Here is a 21,832-nt window from a genome sequence, read left to right as displayed (position 1 = left end):
TGCATTGGTACGCCTTCAACGTGAGCAGCGAAACTCTGAGGCGGGCGTTCGCTGAGTACGGTGAAGTGAAAGAAGTCGCGAGCGATAGATGGGAGACCGACGGGTTTGAAAACGCTGACTCGGCTACTCGAGTTGTGCGGCTAATTCTACGAAGCGACTACCCCATCAGGTGTGTATCGGGAATGGGACAGTGTAGTCGTCGTGCGTGGGCGTGCGCCGATATGTCTCCGCTGCCGCAACGCAGGCCACATTAGGTGTGACTGCAAAGTGCCCTATTGTAGCCACTGCCACGCGTACGGGCACGAAGAGGCTGAATCCACGAAGTCGTACGCCCGCGCGGCTGGGCGAGGAACACTCGGCGAAAACAGTGAGCTGCATAAGGACGAGGATGAAGCTGAGCAGGCCGCCTCCAACCCAGTGGTCGAGACCCTAACGGCTGCATTGAAGCGCGACGACAAGGAAAATGACATGCCACCGACTGCTGAATCAACGCTCAGCCTACCCGAGTTGGCAGTCATGAACAAGGTTACCGAGCAACCGCAGGATATCCCACGCCCGCCGAAAAATGCGACGGGGAATCCATGGAAGTCGACCCTGCTGCTGCTGAACGGAGCCGCGACGTCGTCAGAATCAGAATCAGAATCAGAATATATTTATTTGACATCATGGCGATGTTGGGTGCACCGGCAAAAAGCCAGTGGCAAGGCTTGACGAGGCCGGCGCACCCTACAGAAGCTTGGCAGTGATATACTTGTTCACGTTAACAAAACAAACGAAAGAAACAATACGAGGGCACTTTCAACAAAAAAAATGTACAAACATACAGGACATATAACAGTTTTGGCATTATTTAGCTATATATTTATAAGGATTTCTTATTTAATAAATGTGGGAGAGTGAAGTTCAACATTTGATACCCGTAATTTGTGCGGGTCTTAGGTACAAACCAATTCAAAACTATTCGAGTAGAGTATTTAGACTCTTTGTATTTCAGTCCAGACAGCTGTAACATAAAGCAGTGAGCCCGGAGCAAAGGCAACGCCTGCTACAAAGCCAGCGGGACGCCGGCGAGGTGAAAAAGCAGCGTGTCACCAGCGGGAACAATCGTCGTCGCTTCCTTGCGACAACTCAAAGTCCCGATAATGGCGGGACGACACTACACAGCGCGAAGTTGTGCGTACAAAGGTAAGCGCCGTACTGTTGGCCTGGCCTTGCTAAGCGAAGGCGGCTTTTGAAAGACACCTCGTCGTTGCCATGCTGACTGTCAGAGGTGTTCCTACTCGTGACTGAGCAGGAATTGAATATTGTAGCGGTACAAGAATCCAAAATCGAGATTCAAGACCAGACCGACAGTATGGTGCGTCCGTTCAGCAGCCGATACAGTGTTTGCGTGTCTCATGCGGTGGGTACTTCGGCAGGGTGCATGCTTTTGATCCGCCAGTCTCAGGGAGCGATTGTGGAAAGAGTTATTCAGACTTCCATTTTCGGTCGTTGGATTCTCTGTGACATGACATTTGCGGGTTTGGAGTGGCGCGTCATCTGTATTTACGCGCACACTAACGTGGAAGAGAGGCGAAAACTTTTTGGGACAGCTGGAAACTATTGTGATACATACCGTCTGGTCGTCTGTCTGGGCGATTTCAACTGCGTAAGCATGGCACGCGACAAGACCAGTTCGACTCCCTATAGAGATGCGAGTACTCTCTGTTTGATTGACATAACTGGCCGCTGACATCTAGAAGACGTTGGCGATTGTCTCGGGTGTGGTTCTGGCATTCGTTTTACTCATTTCCAGGGAACGAGTCACGCACCTTTGGATCTGGGGTACGTATCTGCCGAACCGATACTATTCTGCGCCGATTACCTCGTACAACCAGTGCCGTTTAGTGACCATTGTCTTGTTGCCTTCGATGTAAGGAAAAGAAAAAGAACGAAAAGCGAATTCGTATGGGAAAACAGGGAGCTTAGTGAAAAGCTGCAGAAAGATGATATCTTTATGGAACGTGCAGCATCGGCGATACGCGAACTGCAAATCGAGTACAATGAACTTCTAGGAGTCAAGTGGGAAAAACTTAAGCAGGCATTGAAAATCAGAGCTATTGAACGATCATGCGATATAAAGCAAAAACAAAGAGAAGTAAAATATGCTCAGAGATGACTTGAGGTTTTTGCAGCGCAAGAGGGCAAGTAGCCAGGAGCATTCATCGAACAAATTCGCTCCGTTAAGCGGGAACTAGAGGCGATAGATGCGGAACAGTATCAAGGAACGATCGTGAGGGCGAGGTCACAACGCCTGATGGCGGGCGAAATGCCCACGAAACGTGCTCTCGGTTTGGAAAAGAGGCATGCCCACAAGAATGACATACTGAAAATAGTGGAACGGTGTAATTTACTCCGATCATGCAAATATAGAAAGCCTTTTATGAATATTGTAGCGGGATTTTTGGTTACACGAAAGTAAGAACCGAAGACTTTAAACCCATTTCCCGTCCTTAATGCTGAAGCTTAGTGATCAAACGAAAGAACGGTCAGAAGTGGCAAGTTCAGCCGAAGAGGTGCGGAAAGCAATACAAGATCTCAACCCTGCAATGTCCCCATGACCAGATGGGCTAGTAGCATTCGCTCTATAAGACATTCGAGAATGAGTTTGCAAAAGTTTTGGCTACGTTCTTTAAGGAAGCTTATGACAAGGATATGCTTCCCCGTCATTTCTAAAAGCCCACGCAATTTTAATACCAAAAAGCGACGATGAAACTAGACTGCGACAAGTTACCGCTTACCGAACAATATTGCTGACGAATGTATATTATAAGATCTTCATGAAAAATCTGGCTAAACGACTCCAAACGTTTATGCAAGAATTAGTAGGGCCAGAAGAGACTTCTGGCATTAAAGGTCGCACCATATATACCAAAATCCACACAGCCCAGTCTGTGCTCGTGTGTAGCGACGTCATGCACGAAAGCATCGCAATGCTCCTGCTTGATCTAGAGAAAGCCTTTGACAGGGTGGCACATGACTTCTTGTTTCTCTGTTAGAGCACGTGAATGTCGGATCACTCATTTGCCAGGTCATAGCCATGACGTACAGAGGATGCACGACGCGGTTGATAGTGCATAAGGTGGTGGGTGCGCGCATCCTAGTGCAACGGTTTGGTTTATAGTTTATGGGGGTTTAACGTCCCAAAAAAGACTCAGGGTATGAGAGACGCCGTAGTGAAGGGCTCCGGAAATTTCGACCACCTGGGGTTCTTTAACGTGCACTGACATCGCACAGTACACGGGCCTCTAGAATTTCGCCTCCATCGAAGTACGACCGCCGCGGCCGGGATCGCCGAGTGCAACGCTCTGTGCGTCAAGGTTGCCCGCTGTCACCATTGCTATTTCGTTTGTATATTGAACCCTTTTGTTTGAGCATAATTCAAAGCAGCAGTGCTCATGGTTTTCGTCTGCATGCGGCCGAAGTCCACGTTCTCGCGTATGCAGATGACATTGCCGTATTTCGTGCTGACTATGAAACCGTTCGTCTTGTGGTTGGAACTGTGAAAAACTTTTGTTGTGTGAGTGGGAGCGCTGTGAACTGGGCTAAATGCTTGGCGTTCTGGCACGGCGACTGGCCCACAACCACAACTGTTTTCGCGAACATGCCTTGGACAGTAACCCCAGTAAAATATTTAGGAGTGCCGCTGGAGAATTATTGCGACAGTGTGCCGTATTGGAAACGCGAAGTTGCTGAAGCGCGTGAGAAAGCCGGCAGGCTAAAAGGCTTCAGTTGGTCTATTTTTGCGCGTTCCACAATATGTAACATATTTTTTGTAACCAAGCTTTGGTATGTTATGCAAGCAATTCATTGTTCCCGAGTCAATGGGCCAAGGATGCACCGGGTTTTTGCGGTTTTTGTATGGGGAAACACTTGGGAGCGAACACGGCGAGCCAATCTGTTTCATCGTGTCCGCTCTGGAGGAGTAGGTTTGTCGCATTTGTATCTGCGCCAGTTGGTGAATCGATTTATGTTCTTTCAGGACGTGAATGACCCCTTTCTGCGATCTGTGTGTCAAGTTAGGTTAAGCAGGGTCTTGACAGATGTGGTTGTTAGTTCGGCGACTATGCAAGGAAGCGTTTTCGGCTTCCTTAGAGAGCTGTACATGGCATGTCGCGTCTTGCAAGAGCGATTTTCAATGGCATATCTGTCAGCTGTACCGGGAAAGAAACTTTATAAGGACCTGTGTGATGTCTTTCTTCCGGTCCCATTGTACAGGTTGTTGTACTGTGCAGATTCATGGCAGGCAGCTCTAAAACAAGTGAAAAGCATCGCTGTACCAGGTGGAGTTAAAAGTTTCTTTTTTAAGCTCCATACGAAAACTCTTGAAGTCAAGACGTATCTAGAAGAGAAGGGTTTTCCTGCACCTTGGGGAAATCATTGTTTCATACGCCGAAAGCCGGAAACTATTGAACACGTCTTCTTAGACTATTGGGAAGCCTGTTTCTTTTGGGACATTCTACAACGCATGATTAAAAAGACTTACCGGTGGATTCTTTCGGAATAATATTTTTGCCTGTTGACAATGAAGACGGGGTTCCTTTTGACATGATCATGATATTGGGCCTGCACAGTATTTGGTGATCCAGGATGGCAGTCAGACATGCGGACATTGATGCGAGGCCGGTAAGAGTATTTTCGTGAATCTTTTGGAAGAGCTATTGAAGGCGACAAGACAGAAGACCCAGTGCCTGAGTGGCTTCTGAGAATGGAAGCTTTGTTATACATGCGCGAATTTTATTGTGTTTACGTATCCCCTAGTGCGGGTGACGTAGTTTTAGCATGTGTGTTTTGGCATGTGTATTGTTCGTGTGGCATGGTTTGTAAATGACGTGCTGAAGTGGGCAACAAAGAAAAAAAAGAGAAGGCTGAGTAGTCTAGAGCACCTGTAAACCAAAGCTTGTCTGTTGCGCTGCCACTGGTTCGAATCCCAGTCGGGGTCGGAGCGTAGTCGTTTTTTTAGATGTATTGCCAGTGTAGCCTCCTCTGCCCGAAAAAAATCAGTGTTTTGCTCGTGCATGTGCGTGCGCTTCTGTTGGCGCATGTGCGACAGAGAAGTCGAGATCTAGCAATACGAGCATAGCGTGACGCTATTCTCGCCCACTGGCAAAAGGCCGGCTAGCAATTGGCATGTATTTTTTTACAAACATAACCTTTCCAGTGCATCGACATGACAGTCATTTCATCGCAGTTGCATTTGACTTCAGTGGCACCATTCTGTGAATAATGCTTATCGCATGCCAGAAACGCATGTGTCAATTCCTCAGCGATCCTTTGTGTAATAGCTATTTAATTTTTTTACATAGGTACTTCCACCGCTACCACAAGCCCGATTTTAATTGCTATATTCGTCACGCGCAAAGAATTACGTGCGGATTCTGCAAAAAATGCAGCATATTGTACATGCTTTAATAATATTTGGGGTTCATCGTGTCGAAGCGACACTGGGGCTATCGGAGACGCTTTAGAGGCGGACTCCAGGTTAACTTAGGCCACCTGGAATTCTTCAAAGTGCGCTGACATTGCACAACAAGCGGTGTATTTGCATTTCGCTGCGATTGAATTGCGGGCCCCGCGGCCGGGGTCTGAACCCGTGACCATGGGATGAGCAGCCACGCGCCACAGACACTGAAACATCGCAAGGGACCATATTTTGTATCAGGTGCCAGAGACGACGAATTCTTCCGAAACTAAATGCTTCACAACGTGGTTGGATCGTGTGCCCGTGTTGCACATATTTGTGTAACATGACACAAAGAAAGCGAAGCTGTTGTCAGTCGATGCTTTGTGAGTTAGAGCAGTGCTAATAATTCGATTAAAACCACAAGCAAAAACGTTGAAAGGAGAAACTTCAATAAACTGAAAATTTGAAATCAGTCTTAAGTGCAATGCTTTAGAATTTCTGAAAGCCCACCAAATAAATTTCTTGCTAGACACCAGTCTTCCCTCAGTTTTGTTTTAGCATAGACCGAGTGGTGCCATTTTCGCGTTGTCTAGAGCAGGCAGCTTTCGATAATCGCTAGCACATCTCACTGTGCCTGAAAAAAAGAAAAGTGAGGGGTATGCCAGGCTGCAGAAAACGTGTGGCTGAACGGAGTTCTAGACCGGTTTGAAACAGTTCCTTTGAATCGTTCCGTTGCGGGTTCAGTTCCAACATGGCGAAAAAATTATGGGTTCAGCTCGGTGCCGGTTCCGGGCAAAAATACGGATTCGGTTTCGGATTCATGTTCAATTCCGATTCGACATCCTGCGTTCATACACTCTTGCTGCATCTTGACACGGTATGTGCATTGACTATTCAAGATACTCAGTCTGCAGGCCATATCAATTTTGGCATGGGTAACTTCACATTCAGTTCGGTTTCATAGCAGTTGGGCTGTATATGTAGCCGTGCAAATCGACATTTTGTTGGCAAAAGTATGAAAAAAAAACTGCGCAAGAAAGCCGTGAACGAATCAGATATTAGACAGTTTTAGCTGTGCGTACGCAACGGCTTAGCGTACGGAAGGAGTTTGCGGGGACGGTAGTGCGCATGCGCAGAACGCAAGCGCAAGCCTTGCGTCTTGCGTGCGTACGCTAGCCAGCGGACTTTGCGTTGCGGCGCTTGCGTGGCTTGCGTACGCAAACGTTGACAAGATGACGGCGCCCTGCTCGCCCGCTTCGGAATAATTACATGTCGCCGCTGGATTCTCCGACGCAATAGCTCGCTCAAATGGTAGCGGTTTGCTTTTATTTCGCGTACTCTTGCCCACACCTAGCGGTAAAAGCGATAACTAGCCCCTGTTTTTCGGATAATTTGGCGATTTTTAAACTCCTAGGCCTAACTGAATGCAGTGTGTTCTCCTCGTAGCAACGACACCTGCCGAAGCAGTTTTCTAGCTTTTAGCCAGTTCTTACATTTTCTTCGGTTTGCAAATTTTTTCTTCCTGGAACAAAAAAAGGCTCGAAATGCACTCACACTAGTTATCAGTAATCACGCATGAAATTTTCGTCAACCGAGCGTTGATGTGGTTTGACGTCTGGTCACTAGATGGCGCTACGTGCGCGTGAGGGACGCTACCGATCCGTCAGCTAAAACTATACTTCGGAGCGGATAGCGTAACGCAGGCAGCGCCGTAGCGCTTTGCGTACGCAAGCACTTGCGTACGCACAGCTAAAACTGTCTATTGAGACAAGCCGAAAGCATCCGAAACAAACGCATTTTTACCTTGAAGTCGTTATCAACAACTCATCATGCATGAGATGCGCTGAAGCCAGCTTTCTTTTGTGTAAAAGATAATGGACAGCTCATCTAGCCAATAATTTATTTTTAAGGCTCTAAGGAAACTGCAACTTCAGATGGAAAACAAAGCAGGATGAAATTTATTCCTGCATTGCGGCGTTGGCCCCACAGTAACGCACTACAATACGTGCCCGGTTTTAACGAATAAGACGAAGGTTTTGAGGAAACGTAGTGGCGAGATCGCACATAAACCTGCCTAGGTTTAGTAAGAGCAGGAAAGGAAATGATTTTGTGAGCTAGCTGTCAGTTAACGTGAGCAGAAATGAAGCGGAGTTCTAAGCATAGCATCAATGGTGAGCAGTTAAGGCGTTTGTCGGAAGTCCCTCATGTCAGAGGCGTTGCCATTCTGTATGCTTTTGGCGTCACAGCATGGAAACGAACAAGAGCGCGATTGAAGCCCCTGCAGCGAATTCTCGTGAACGCGCATCCACGGCGAGTGGATCCTTATGGCGCACACGAGATACTGCATTCATTTCCAGCTTAAACAAAGGCATCTTCACTGTCTGAAGCAGACCAGTTGGTGGTTTTCTCTTTTCGCTACGTTAGCATGCTTCCTTCCGCGGACTTGGGCGAGAAACCGTAGTTACTGTACAAAATATCCCATTTTACCGAAAACTTACCTCTACTTTAGGCGATCGATGAAAAGCGTTTCTTAGAAGTCTGGAGCCTACCGCGACCGTGGCTAGGGCAGGGCACTGTTACAGGCAACGCTCGCCGCTATCGAAGTTAAACTGGGCGAGGAGGTTTGCCACTCCTGCTCCTTTGCTCTGCTGATAGTACTTTTTCACGAGAGCAGCACAGAAATAGAGGTTTAGCTTCACGTACGTAGAGGGTTCACGTACGCAAACGTGAGAAGTCTACGTAGCCTGCACGCAGGTCGTTTGAAACCCTTATAGTTACATGTGCGCGACGCATGTAGTGCGTTACTCCTAGCGCCATCTACTAAGAAACACACAGACACTGGTTGTTGCCTAAATCATCCAAGACAAGTCTTTGAGCCAAGCCATTTGGTCGGTTCTCGTGTTTGACGGTTTGGCTATGTTTGGCTGGTTTGGGGCTCTCTTATTTCGAGATCTCGCGAGACCGTTGTTATGACGACAACCAACGCTACTTCGTGATGCTTAACAGCTGAAAAATCGCCCTTCACGATGAAAAACAAAAGCTATTTGTCGCTTGAAACCTTATGCTAGGGTAAGAATGGGCAAATCGAAGGCGAATACAACAGTTTAGAATACGATAGCGCGTCGAGTTATTTGCGACGAAGCTGTTATCGCTGTGAAGCGGCGGGAAAGGCGCCGCCATGTTTGTCAACGCTACGTACGGAAGCAACACAAAGACCGCAACGTAAAAATCCGAATCTCACGTACATACGTGAGTCTCGCGCCTACCCTTTGCGTTCTGCGAATGCGCACTGGTCACCCGTAAGCGCTCTACGTACGTGAAGCCTCTACGTATGTGAAACTAAAACTCTCTGTCTCCTAAAGCCACAGAAAACAGCGGCTCGGCTGACCGCCTTACGTTCATAACGGCAGCGCTGCAGGTCGCGTTAGGCTCCAGACTTTTGGCAAACACTGCATTGCTGGCAGGCCTATATTTTCTTTAACGATGTAACCCAGACTGAAATAAAAAGGCCAGAACCGTGTCCGAAATAAGACAAAATTTCTTGTAGTCTTGTCTTAACCACAGATTGTTTTGTTGTTTCGTAGTATTTTTCTGTCTTATTGTAGTAGGTTTCTGTACTAACTACACAAAAATTTGTTGTTACTAAAAATATCTGTTATAGGTGTTTGGGCAAAAAATTGGCTGTGGCTTAGGTACGCTATGCCAGGATATACGTAGCGGGAGGTACGTCTCCCTGGCTGAGCTTGTTCTGGCAATGCCAAACGCAAAGTGTCATACATTGGATTACTCACTGGAGTCAAGTCCTTTTGGTGCCACAGTCTATCGCACACACTACAAATGTGTCCAAAGGGATTGTTCACAAAGTCTGCTTCAAATGTCCGGGTTGCAGATGCACTTTCGGAAAGTCGAATGGTGTGATCAGTCACACGACGGGCCTCCACATCCTCTTCGGTTGGTTCCCGTTGACTGACGCCTTCCATAGCCTCCATCTCGGCGGCTATGCGGCGTATATTACGCTCGGCTGTCTGGCGTCTCCGTTTGGCAAAGCGTTCCTCTCTCTATTCGGGCGTCTCCGCTGCCCTCTTCGCCTTCTGACGCTGATTCTTTGTTTCTTGAGTAGCCAACTGCCAGGCGACAACCTCAGGATCGGAAGAGGTATTGCTCTCTTGTCCATACCGCCGTTTAGCAGCGGCTGGGCTCTCCTTCTGTGTATTCATATCAAGCGTTGCGATACAGCCGTCGATTACATCTCTGCCTCTTATACGCAATGCTGCGCATGCGATTACGCGCGGTTCGGGTGATAGAGCGGCATGCGGCGAGACGGTGGTGACGAACGCGGCGCAGCTGTGGGGTCGCTCTGGTTACGATAGTATCGGCGCATGCGCACAACTGCTCATCCGCGGCGCACCCACTGCTCCTCTCCGGTTGCCATGCTAACGGTGCATGCGCCAAACTGGCCTCTTCCATGTATTGGAAAGCGCGCGGCGCACCCAGAGCTCCTCCCCGGTTGCCATGGTGACGGCGCATGCACACAACTTGCCTCTCGCATGTACCGCGAAATGCTCGACTGGTAGCCCAGTGTAGCTCCGGCTAAAAAATATTACTGAAAATTTGTTCTGACGGCAGAAACTTTTCTTCCGTGTTTTTCGACTGGGAATATTGTGAGTACAGCCTTCGTCTAACGTTTACAACCCAAGAGGTTTTCTTCCGAGCAATGCCGTGCTACTCTTTAAGAATCACCAGCGTTTTCGGTCTCGTGAAGGTGTAAGGAACTTTTGTCCTCTCCCCTCCTAAAGTCAGACCTTCAAAGGATGCTACGAGAAACCCACTAGGTGGCTTAGAAGACGGCCCCTTGGGCTCCAAACTTTCGGCGAAGGTTGTTTACAAATGAGGACAGAACAACGATCTGAGGGAAAGGTTATGAATGATATCCAAACTAAAGTTGAAAGAGAAGAATGAGCTCGATCGAGCGTGACTTGGATTGTTCATTACAAAAAAAAAGGGATGCCCCGTTAAGGCAACAGAGTGAATGTAAAATTTAGGAAAACGTATCAGGGGCAGAGATGGTAATCCTCACGAGGGCGACCCCTCATGAGGGAGTCCTCACCCTCTCCTCATGAGGATTTCACTCGATGAGGTGAGGGATGTACTACAACGCCGAAAAAAGAGCTCTTCTAACTCAAAACCCCTATTTAAAATTTTGTAAAGTATTCGGTGAAACACCCTGTATAGAGCACTAACAAGGGGCTACTCGCCTGGTCTTGCGAGTGGCCGCCAGTCCAACAGGGACCGTGGTACCGCATTCAACATTTTCATTATCAGCCCCCAGTCTGTCGGTTGATCAGAGTGTACAGTAAAACTCGTAGAAATTATACCTAGTAAGGCTGTTGAATTCTGATGTTCTAGGCCTTCTCTGCCGGAACGAAGTCTGATTTTAGCTGAGTGAGGTTGCACAGAAATGGCTGCGGAGCAAAAAATAGGTTTTGCGAAATTCCACTGCCAAATCAAAGCCTGGTGGCGGCGCTGGTGTGAGATTTTTTTATTCACGCTGTGAGTAGTTCAGTACAGTCATATATTCTTTCTATATTCTATTTTCTCTTAATCTGCGGTATAGTAAAGTGGCGCCGCATTGTGGTGGGCAAAGGCGACCACTCTAGTATTACTATTAAAATAAAGCAGCACCTTAATCCCCTTGGTCTGAATCATCGTTCGCTCCGCTTTGCATTGTACAATGTGCTTAAAAAGAAAAAGTTGTACTGCTCTGCAAATAACATCAACATCTCTTGGTTTATTTCTGTCTTTGGTAAGATCTGTGACCGCGTAATCGCGCGCCTGATTTTATGAACCGAATTTCTAGCAGGCATGGTAGGGGACTGCCACTCGGCGTTTGAGTAAGGCGAAGACGTGCAAGCGAAAAAAATGACAGGCGGTTTCGCTTGGGGTTAACCAATAATTATTGTGCCCTAGCCCCGCTAATCTTGTTTCGAATGGTTTTTATTGACTTTCTATGCTGTTGCTTGGCCTGAAAATGCCTACTTTGGTTCATACGTCACATGATGTGAGTTTGCGTGTTTTAGACTTGTACTGCGGTAGAATTGGTCATTCTTTACATTCACAGATACCTAGGAGTCCTGATACCGCTCGAGGCGGAGAGGAGCAGTGGTTAAGCTACGCGCCATCGGTGGGGCTTGTGAGACCAATGTTGTTCCTGAAAAAGCCCTCGCGACTAATCATTAAATTGAACTGCCACAGTGGGCAGTTTGCTCACAATCCGATGGGCAGCTTGTGATGACATCACAAGGTCACGTGACCAAGGTGCCCTCCGTGCTAGAAGCAGGCTTCGGACAGACAGAAAAACACTTTGCGGCGGATTGGAAGCGTTAGAGCACTAAAATGGCAACCATGGGAATCGTTCACTCTAGACTCGGGGAGTTAGTGATTACTATTATTCATCCTAAATGCTGAATTTTAGCGAGCCGTTTTATTTTCAAGTGGTCTCAATAATGTTTTATTTTAAGCTTCCGCATAAGAGCCTAAATAAATAAATAAAAATTTAAAGCTGCGGGAGGGGGATCCGAACTCACTGGGGCACTAAAAAATCAGTACCACTGGCCGCTACTTGCAACCACTACGCCGTCACCCCAGGTTTTTTTAAGCATGGCATTTATAAGTCTGAAAATATGTTCTATTTACATTAACTAAATTATTTACAAAGATTTTAAGATACGACACGAAGCATACGGCAAAAAGACAGCAACAGAGCAGTAGAGGCGAGGTATGTAGGCTGAGAGCGTCACCAAGAAGGAGTGCCACTCCGGTTTTTCGTCGGTCGGTTCATACACTTCCCTAATTTGAACGATCAGCTGGGAGAAAATCTTAACATCCTGCCTGTACGAACTGGAAAGCTCTCGTGATGTGCTTTTTTTTTAATTCGAAAAGTGTGCCATGAGGCATAAGTTGAAAAAGGAAGGGGGGGGGGAAGGAATGCACGGCAATGAAAGTAAAAAAAAGGAGTGAGGAACCGTTGCGCCGAGGTAGTCGCACAGGTTTCTAATGAAACGGTTGTCCATAGTCCACTTCACGTAGTCACTTTCGCGGTTCCACCGCAGGCCCACCTCCCTGAAGAGCCGTTTTCTGATAGCAGGCGTCGCTGGGCACGTCCACAAGTGCCGCACATCACAAATGTCCGGTGTAGCGCTACAGTGAGGGCACCTGTCAGGTGCTGGCAGATCTTTGGCACGCCACCGATGACGGACAGATGGTGTCAGGGCCGCCCCTGCACGAATCCGGCGCACGGATACCTCCTCCTGCCGAGTAATACCCCTGTCACACGGGCACTGTAAAGGTACTTTGAACTAATGCTCCATTACTCTAAGGACGAACGCGCGCTGGCACACGGACGCGCCAAAGGACACCTAGCTCAAAGGAGCTTCGAAACAAGGCAGCTCGAGATCGTCCTTTGAGGCTTCAAGGGAGTACTCTCTCTCCCAGCGAGTTAACAGCATAAATAAATTGAGAAAAGAAACGTTCAATTTTCATTTTATAAATACACTTCATAGATTAGTGGTGTTTTAAAATATAAGATCATTTGTTGTGTGGCAGTCTCACCACGCCATACTCTCTTTCCAGATATACGAGCGTCACGGTAGCCACGGTAAATATGCCGGCATGTCGGCCATGTTGTTTTTTGCTTTAACATAATACGGTTATAAAACTAATTTACTAAAAAAATGTGACATTTTTGTATTTACATGTGCAGCGAGGTTTGCAATTTTAATAACGCTTTTCGCCGATGAGGGCGCTAAAAACTTCTTGCGAAGGTCGTTCCGCGACCGTGTAGCACGGACGAACTCCCTTGAAGTAGTGCTCCTTTGGGAGAATAAAGGAGCATTAGTTCAAAGTGCCTTTAGAGTGCCCGTGTGACAGGGGTATTAGACTACGGGGAGAGGGTGCGAACATGGAGGAATTAGAGCGCGTGTTCGCTGCCGCAGAACTTCGGAATCGGAAACATGGGACAGGAACAGATCTGGGGGAAGAGGGGAAGGTGGCGGATCGTCTAATGTATGAAGATGAGTCATAGCATCCGCTTGAATGTTATGTGCATCCTGGGCATGGCCGCGAATCCAGTGTATGCGCACAGGACATGGATGCTTTGCGCAGAGCACATGAATTGATTGTCAAATCTGGAACGTTCGTCGAACAGCCTTAAGCTGTTTAAGGGCGGCGCGATAGTCGGTGTAAATGTGAACTGTATTGAGTGTTGGAACGAGCGGAAGGGAAGCAATGGCATTATAAATGGCTTGAAGTTCCAATGCCAGGGGAGTGCACGTATCCGCAGTATACGTCGCGCGAGAGTTGAGATGCGGATGAGATGGACTATACACAGAAGTAACTCCCCTCTCTGCAGAATGTGATGCATCCGTGTATAATATGCAGCCTTCAGGCAGATACGCTGCTGATACCGACGGGGAAACAGTGGGGCGATTGTCAGTGAGCTGGCAATAGGACTACGGTGGAAGTGTCTTTAAACGATGAAGTTTGAGAGACTGTTTTCGAGCTCTATTTGCCACCCGTTGGTCGATGATTTCACTTAGTGTATTAAGTTGGGCGAACTCCTGTAGCACAGGTATGGGTGTTAAACGAGGCAGATATGTTATGACGCGCATAGCCTCACGATTGATAGCTTCAAGGGAGTCCCACTGTCTGCGGGTGAGACGTTGAAATTGTGCCTGATATACTATCCGTGGCTGAAGGATAGAGCGCACAAGCTGGCGGGCCGTATGAGCACGTGCGGCACCAGAGCGCATAGCTATGCGACGAATCAGACCTAGAGTAGCGTGAGCCGATTTACGGGTGGCTGTCAGCCACGGGGTGTCAGTCCCAGATGTATGGAGGAGAAGACCAAGAATACGAACAGTTTCTTCCTGAGGAATCAGAGAATTATGTACCGTAAAATTTAATGGGGGAGCTTTCCGTAAGCCGGCTTTATTTCAAATTCGAATGAAACATGATTTATTAGGAGAGAGTGTTAGACCCAGAGGTGGGAGGCGAGATGTCAATACATCCAGCGCGTGTTGAAGGACCGACTGATGAATAGACGCATCTGGATGACAGCACCACAAGGTTATATCATCGGCATACGCAAGCACGCGGATAGAAGGGATGGACTCTAGGGCTCGAACAAGAGGAATTAAAGCCACATTAAATAATGTGGGGGCGAGAACGGAGCCCTGCGGCACTCCTCTATTGGAAATGAAGTTACCAAAGGGCTTTCCGTGGACACGCACGCTGAAGGTTGGATTTGATAAAAAGGCGTGAATAGAGAGGAGGAACCGGTGAGGGAGAACAAGAGTTTGAAGGGTGGCAAGAATGGCAGAGTGAAGGATATTATCATATGCCTTTGTTATGCCTGTAGCGATTACGGTTCGTACAAGGTGACTCTGCGGAGAGTGGTCAAGCACGTCAGCAGCCAAGTAGCAAGGCCGTCCTCTGTTCCAATTTGTGGGCGGAAACCAATTTGGGAATCTGGGTAACAATCATGGGATTCCAGCCACCACGACAAGCGTGCGGCTAGAATGTTTTCATAAAGCTTGCAGATGGTAGGCGTAAGAGAAATTGGACGAAGGGCCGAGAGAGATACTGGAGGCTGACCTGACTTGGGTATCGGAACCACAATAGAATGCTTCCAGTCTCCCGGCATGACGCCAGAAAGCCACACTTCGTTAAAAGTATCAAGTAGGGTTTGCAAAGCCCTGCCTTCCAAGTTACGGAATAAGGAGTTAGGTATGCCGTCGTGCCCGGGAGTAGTAGTAGTTTTTAAACGTTCAATGGAGGCCAGCAGCTCTGCCATGGTGAGGTCAGAAGTAATCCCATCGGAGGGCTCTGTAACCGATAAGTCAGGTGGAGACGTAGCGGTGCAGTCATGGTTTGGAAAAAATGGACGGGCTGCTTGTTGTGCAATTGTGTCCTCAGGCACATTTAGCGCGAGGCGAATGATCTCTGTGCAATCTGCAACCTGAGAAGGGCGCTCCATGGCGTGAAACACTCTCCAAAGATGTCGATTGCCCTGCGTAGAGGACAGGCGGGCACTCCATGCAGCCTATCGGTGCCTGCCTAGCCACTTTGCATAGCGCCGCGCCCGTGCGGTAGCGCGGTGAAGAGTAGGAAGAGCCGATGGGTCATCGGGGTGACGAGTAGCGTAAAGATCCGCCTGGCGACGAAGAGCCCACAGATTCAAGAGATCTATGTCCGGGTTTGGGTCGTCTTCATTTACAGTAGTGGTAATAGTATGAGTAGCGAGAACACAATGCTGAAGAGGGGTTGAATGCAGATAAATGATTGTCAGCGCGTACAGAGTCCCATGATGTTATTCGTACAGTGCGGCGTATTTTCCGCAGACGCGTAGGCGTGAGGGAGATAAAAATATGGCTGTGATCGCTACCCCAAGTATCAGAATCAACAGCCCAACGAGGGTTACCGGCGCCTAACCACCAAATCAAATCAGGTGAATACGGGCCACCTCGTGGGCGGGTAGAAGTATTGGGGTGGTTTAAAAGTTGAAAGGAATGATCCGAAAAGCTCCCTTGGATGTGTGCACCCCTTGAGGAATCCGATGGGTAACCCCACGCAGTGTGTGCGCCGTTGAAGTCACCACCAACTAGAATAGGGATACCCGAGTTGGTAGAACGTAGAAAACGAACCCATCCCAGATTGGGAGATGCGGAGCCAGGACGACTACAGAAAGAAACTAGGACAAGGGGTGTGCGTGCAGGTTTTACGAGAAGGACGACAACCTCTTGACGTGTGTTGCACCACCGTGAAAGGTCGAGCGGTGTGTGCGGAACTGAACTGTGAATATAAATTGCAGATTTACCTGGGCTGAGGGAGGATGCGGTGCAACGGCGATCAGGGATAGAGGGCTAATGGTATGCGCAGAAACCTGAAAGGCGTGGGAGTGTATTATGCTCTTGCAGTAGGAACGCCCATGCCCTCAGCTTTCCGTCGCGAAGGAGGATGTTCACTTCAGAGGCCTTGTTAGCGAATCCTCGACAGTTCCACTGCACCACCACCGATGATGATGCGCTATCCATGACGAGGCCGAAGTGCTTCCACGATGAGGGATGTCACCTGCTTCATCAGCGCTAATATCTTATCCACTGTCGGGGTAGTCACGGCTAACAGGTGGTCGACACCTGATTGTGGCCCAGTGCTTACTCGTGGTGATACCTCTGACGATTGCTCCCGAGTTATTAGAATTCTTCGAGAGGATTGAGAACGACGCTGTTCCCGGCGCTGGGTGAGTTCGTCTAGACGGCGGCGAGCCTCCGCGGTTGCATTGTCTAAAACTGTGTCTTCATCTGTGGTATCCACATGTGATGGATGCACTGGACGTTCTGGCGTACCATTTGATCCGGGAAGGTGAGCCGCTTGTGCATATGTACGCTGGTAAGGAGACGTATGGTGAGCAGCGTGCTCAGATAAAGGAAGTTCAGGGAAGTCGTCGTCGTCACATGCGAGTGCGGCAAAGCGATTACTTGTAGGAATATCCATTTTTGCAGGCGACTTGTGAAACTTCTTTGCTTGCTTCTTCTTTGGACAAGCGGGGGAGCGAATGTCATGGTCCGGCGATTTGCACAGGGCACAATGAACTGTTGGTTCATTCATGTCGGCCACAGCTGCTGGATTAGGGCAGGTATTTTGCATATGTCCTTCTTTGTGGCAGTGATAAAAAATACGACGAGGTCGGAAGGGCTGTGGTTTGACGATCGCACCGTAGCAAGTAAGGTACTTCGGGAGAGTCAACGGGCCTTGCAGGATGAGCAGGTATGAGCCCCGGCGACCCATAGGCCGTGCTTGCAGTACAACGTGAGTTGAGCAGCGAATATTTGCGCGCACCTCCTCGGGAGGGCTCGTGCTGTCGACATGATAAACCATGCAGCGGTGTGTGTCCGGACCAGATGCAAAATATATTTGCACCGGGACATGCTTGCTGTCATCCAGGGGGATCCGCATAACTGCGCAAAGTTTCTAGGCGTCCATCAAGGATGACAAGTTTACCGTGATGGTGTTCGATGGGCGATGGACGACAAACCCGCAGTAGTTCGAAGAGCCAAGAGCGTGATCAATTGTGGCTTGAACATTCCGGGCAGGGATGGCAGTCATATCAAAGCGCAATGTAGGCTTGATGGTAACGCGGAACGAGTTCGCAGCAGGCGGAAGAGAGCCTTGACTCACGGGAGGCTTCTGTGGAGGAGGCTCAGACGCTGGTGACGGCCCTTGGTGGGAATACTGAACTGGCGCGACGGGCACAGTTTCTTGAGGGAGTGCCACGGGCACGGAGGCGGTGGAGCAGGCCATGTCACAGGCCAAAGTCGTAGCATCGGAGGACGGCGCATGCTGGAGGCCCGGAGGCGCTGGCGATTGCGTGGACGTGGAGGCTGCGTCAGGTGGCAACACAGCGGGCATCCGCGTAGCTGTCGTCGACAACGCAGAATCCATGCAGACGCGCAGCGCGCCTCGCTCGGCAGCGCCGAGCTAAGCCTAGCTTGCCCCTGAGGGTTCCGGTTGGGTTTTCTCAATTGAGAATGCGCCCACCTTGCCGGCAATTTCTCCGCAGGGGCGTCGTCAGCATTCGGTCTCACGGAGGGCACTGTCCGACCCACGCCACACGCGAGAAGACAGCGAAAAGCGAAAACACAGACCTAGAAGCAGACACGTAGCCACCCACTAGGTCTTCGTCTTCCCGTGCTGTGCTTGCAATGTCGTTGTCTTCGTCACGTAGCCGCGTCCACGAGAGCTGTTGAAAGTGTCAGTCTCTCACGCTGTAGTTCTTGTTGTTGTTGTTGACCTCACACAATGGCACATCCGTGCGCGTGGAAGCGTCATCAGACGAGCATCTAGCAAACCGCACGAAATGGCGGAAGATTAGAAGCAGTGAAATTCAGAAGACGCAGTGGTATCGCAATGTTATCGGGTAATGGTAATTAAATTACCTACAAAATTTCCTTGTTCTGTGTCGATGGTGTGCTTAGCACTTATTGTAATTATTGTGGTAAACGCTACTGAATCGTTTTCTAAATTTTCTAAATAATCTTGGCGTACATAAGTTTTTGCCAGAGACACAAAAACGCGCTGACTGATTTTAGCAGTCCATTTTAACACAGCGGGCATGGCAGCATCAAACGAGGCAGCATGCTAAGCAATCCTTTTTGCTTTGCTATCCAGGTTAATGATTCCAAATCGGCACATTGCCACAGGAGTGACGGTCGCTTTCTAGTGCTCTTGCTCTGCCGACTGTGTGTTCAGCGTTTGCTTTTTTGCGTGATTGCATTATCAAAAGATCTGTTGTGTTGTGGCGGTGTTGAAACACATTAGTGGACTGACTGGAACACAAATTCTATCAAAATTGCTAGAAAGCCTGAGCAAGATTAATTCAACAATAGAAAGTCCTGCAGGCGTCTCAAAACATAAGTGTGAATAATCTTTCCGGTTTATCTTAGAGAATTGATGGCACTGAGAAACAGTTGTCGAGCCACGATGTCTTAGCCACGAAGGTAAAATACATAGAATCGGCAATATTGGAACTTCAGGAGCAGCTTAGTACAATCAAGAACAAGATAGACGACTTAGAAAACAGAGGAAGGTGAAGTAATCTTATCTCACACAGAATAAAACAGCCTAGCGAGGAGATTTGCGAGGAACTGGGAAAGGAAGCAATTGATGGTATTTTTTTTTTTCTGGAAGAAGGTTTAACAGTGAGTGTTGTCGCAGGGTGGGTAAAAAGGAAATAAATAAGCCGCGACCAGTGGTTTTGAAACTCCTCGACTTCTGTGAAAAAATTTAAATATTATGATCATGCTATTGGCTCAAAAACACCAAAACCAGCTCAAAATCCAAACACCAAAACGAGCTGAAAATCATTAGGTGAGGACTTTTATAAGCGAGTTAGGGAAATACGGAAACAGCAGTGGAAAAGCTCTGAAGAAGAGGTTAAAGAGTGCGCGAAGCTTTAAAGCTAATCTACGATGGCTAAACGTAAATAGCGTACTGTGTGGTTTGGATAAAACAAGAGTTCCTCGCTTTGGGCTTAGCAAGAAATCAAACTGACTCCGGAATAGGAGATCTCAGACCCTGAAAATACTAAATGTTAATTGCAGAAATGTCATAAACAAGACAACTGACTTGGAGGCTATTCTGCTTTTTCATGAACCTGGAATAGCGGTTTTGACAGAAACTTGGCTTAGCAATAGTGTTTCATAGTGAGTTCGTTACCACTGGCTACAGTTCGTACCGAAAGCATCGTGATGGTAGAGGTTTGCTTTGGTTTATGAGGGTTTAACGTCCCAAAGCGACTCAGGCTATGAGAGACGCCGTAGTGAAGGGATCGGGAAATTTCTACCTCCTGGGGTTCTTTAACGTGCACTGACATCGCTCAGTACACGGGCCGTGATGGTAGAGGTGGAGATGTCAGCATTCAGTTTAAATCATCCCTGCGAATTTTACAAATGCCTGATGTACGCAATGTATAGCGAAAGTTTTTGCAGAACATACTATGGACACGTTAGATATATTATTGGAGCAATGTACAGGCCCCCAAATCTACCGCTGCTCTATTATAGGAACTGAAACAATATTTGTGCACGAATGTTAAACCCGATAATCGTATTATGCTGTCAGGATATTTTAATTCGCATGACACAGACGGGTCAAATTTTGAGTTAAAAGCATGACGCCCAAGGTGAAGCTATGTTGGACATTTCTTTTGCCTTCGACTTATTGCAAATTGCAGAAGAAAATACCATATTTCAGGCCAATTCTCAATCAATGCTAGACCTCTTTTTCGTTAGCTGATCAATTACTGCCAAAACAAATTTCCAGATTGTAGATAGAATATCAGACCACAAATCTGTACTGCTCACTACTGCAGACGCTGCTTTAGATAATAAACCTAAATATTCACCGTATTGCAACTTTTCTCGAGCTTTTCTCGAGATACATTACGAGTATCTCGGACTCTTTATCACTAATGACTTCACTTGGACTAAGCACATTGACTACACAAGGGCTAACGTTAATCGCAAATTGTTCTTTCTGAGGAGAGCTTTGAGACTTTCTACTAGTGTTTCTACTGCCTGACTGCTTGCATAAAAAAAAACGTAATTCTGCTGATAATAGACAAACACTTTAGCTAAAACTTAGACTAATCAGATACTATATGGTGCAGCTAAAAGCAGCTCGCTTCATTTATAATGTATTTGGACGTACGTCAGTGACAGAGCTCATAAATAAAGCGGACTTGCGCCCATCAACCGTTTGTCACGACCAAAATTCCTCTTTCGATTTATTACCGGCCACAATAAGATAGTTCTCACGAGATTAATTTCTTTTTCGCCTGGTTACGCCACTAGGAAAAGACATAGCCGCACTGTAACACCATTTAACACGCGTAATAACAGTTTTAAGTATACTCTTTTTCTATGGACAGTAATTGAAAGGAATCTTCTACCCAGTGACCACGTGTCAAAATAATCTGTGTCCACATTTCTTTCCAGCTATGTTTAAAATGTGTTGTGTATGCTTATTTTCCAACATTTTCAAGCTGTGTTATTCTAATTTGTTCTTGTGTTCATTGCCTGTGTTTTTATGTCGCGTTTACTTATTTGTATCCCGCTCTGCTAAAATTAACAGTGGGGAATGCAGTATAAGCAAAATAAATATAGATGATAATGCAATATTATAAGCGCCGGGCACATGTATGCATGCAGTGAGTGCCAGAAGTAAAGCCCGAGTGATATTTTAGGGCCAAACTTGTAACTGTCTCGGGTTTGTCTCACGTATTAGCTCAACCAGTTCACACGCCTAGCGCTATTCCTCCTCTTTCTTGTGTTCGTCTTGCTTGCGCTACAGCTCTTTTGTTAAAATTTCTTCTAAGCTCACACGCACGTACCCGCACACACACAACAGTATAAGCATCTAGCCTGTCGTCCAATACAGTTTTGAGCGCTTGTCTTGTTTAGTACTCAGTAATATCGCCAGATGCTGCAGACTAGAAAATACATTTCGAATTTTAAAATAACTTTCAGTGAGGGCGAGGAATGGCCGGATAACTTTTCAAAATGAGGGCTAGGGGGAGGGAGGTTATGGATTTAAATTGTGAGGGTGAGGGAGGAAAAGTAAAAATGGGGGCATTTCCCCACCTCTGATCAGGGGAGACGAAGCGTCAGGTAGGATGATAGCGAGAGATGAAGAGGGAAGGCAGGGATGGCAAACGGAAGGGTGTTCCGTTTGGCCACTGTGCACGGGGGAAGAGGGATGATGGGATTGAAAGTTAAAAGAGAGAAGGTTGAAGTTATTGAAATATACGCGGTGACAGTGCGGCGGCAACAAGCA

The sequence above is a fragment of the Amblyomma americanum genome, chromosome 5 (assembly GCF_052857255.1).
Source record: "Amblyomma americanum isolate KBUSLIRL-KWMA chromosome 5, ASM5285725v1, whole genome shotgun sequence".
NCBI lineage: Eukaryota > Metazoa > Arthropoda > Arachnida > Ixodida > Ixodidae > Amblyomma > Amblyomma americanum.
This window is presented reverse-complemented; position numbering follows the sequence as displayed.